Consider the following 1,991-nt stretch of genomic DNA (forward strand, 5'->3'; position numbering starts at 1 on the left):
ACAGAATTGTAAGCTCTTTATGTTAAGAATGATAATAGAATACTTTAATCTAAATTGTCAAATATGATGGACTGGATGTTATATGTGTGTATCATACCTTACAATTTACATACTTGCTTTAATTGTGTTCAATTTATATCTGAGAGAAAAGAGCCTTTTTTGGACTAAAAGGGGGGAATTGTTGAGGTTTTATCTTATACTATCTATTATAATGCTAAATGTGGGCCCCCAAAACCTGGAGTCTGCAACACAGCCCCTGTGTCCCTTCCCCCAAGATAATTCTAGTTGGTGAATAAAGATGCCAACAGCCAACAACTGTGGAGAAGAGACATAGGTGGGGTTGAGATTTTTGTGGGGTTAGAGAGAGGAGACCAGGAGGAGGGAGGAAGGGAGAAAGAAGAAATCTACCATGGAATAGAAGAAGAAAGTACAGGAGAGGAGAAAGGAAAGCTGCCACGGGTTAGCTGAGCCATAAAAATGTGGCCATGTGGGCTGGCCAATTGGAGCTAAGAGCGGCCCCGATGAAATATAGTAATAACTTGGGTTATGAATAAGAAGTAGATTCTAACAGCTTGGAGGGTAGTATAAAGGCTGTGTGTGTCTTTCATCCAGGAACATAAATGGTCTAGGGCTGGTGGAAACACTAGGCTGGGATTTATTAATAATTTTTTTTGCCCCAGGTAGCTTTTATAAGACTGTGATTTTATAGCTTTATCCCTATTATGTTTGAACTTTAAAAATTAGATGAAGATTTAATTGAATTACCTTTAGCATCAAAATAAAATTTTAAGCTGTAAATACAGTCTATAGGGATACTGGGAACTTTCCTGATCCTTTTATGGTGAACCATTATAGAATATCACAGGGATATTTGTTTGCTTTGTTTTATATGATTTAGTGTATTCACATAGCTAAAGCTTAACAAAGTGATCAAAGACAAAGAAGCTAGATAAATATTACTGTGAACCTGAGTAGAACTCAGGAATGTATAAGCCTTGTTTATTAAACATATGTTGTTCTTTATTTAATTTTTTTTGAAGTTTGGAATTGAACAGTTAGCAAAGACATACGTAGTTAGCCATATACTTCTAAGGTTCTGTTAACCTGAGTATACTTTTATAACCTTAGAAATTTTTTATTATACAAAAATGCCTATCCTAATGTAAAATGTTTTGGAGGGCTCAGTGGGACTGAGATTTTATAATTGCTGCTTTATGTTAAGATGGTGAGCCAAATGTCATATACTCTTCCTATATATGGCTGCCAGTCATATGGTTGTTTCTGTCTTGATGAGGTCATCAGCCAAGATGGAGGAGAGCCACATGGTTGCTATTTCAAATGAGGGTTGAATCCAAGTTACACACACTAACAAGAATTTGCTGTAGCAAATTAAGATTACTTATGTATAGATTTTAATTATGAGCCTTTAATTATAAGTTTAAAGACAAATTTTGTTACAAATTTTGTAGATTTTTTTATGTGTGTGTGTATGTGTGTATGTCCTGTCTCCCTCTCTGCCTCTACATCCCCCCACCCCGCCATGTGTGTGTGTGTGTATTAAGACTGGAGATGGGGTACCAGACAAAAACAATCAGGGCTTGGAGCAGGGAGAAGAGAAATAGGGAATGGCGAAATCTCTTCATTTCCTGATTGCTTGCAGTATTTTTAAAGGTCTCAAATAATATCAGGATCTAGAGTGTGATTATTGAAATGGTATTTGAAGTTAAATTTGATTGCAAAGCTGAACAATTTGGGGCCCTTTAAGTCAGGTGTCAAGTGGAGAGGCTGGAGATTTTCTAAGAGGCATTCATCCCAAGGGGGTAATAAAAGGATATGGAAGTCACTGCAGCCTGTAGTCACCGGCATCCCCCGGACTCAGAGAGGACCTAATGAGGGAGACCTAAGTCATTTAATAGGTTGTAACCACACTCAACAGTGGTCAGGAACAGAGAGAGAGAGAGAAAGAGAGAGAGAGAGAGAGAGAGAGAGAG

This window comes from Grammomys surdaster, unplaced genomic scaffold, assembly GCF_004785775.1.
Source record: "Grammomys surdaster isolate TR1022 unplaced genomic scaffold, NIH_TR_1.0 143, whole genome shotgun sequence".
NCBI lineage: Eukaryota > Metazoa > Chordata > Mammalia > Rodentia > Muridae > Grammomys > Grammomys surdaster.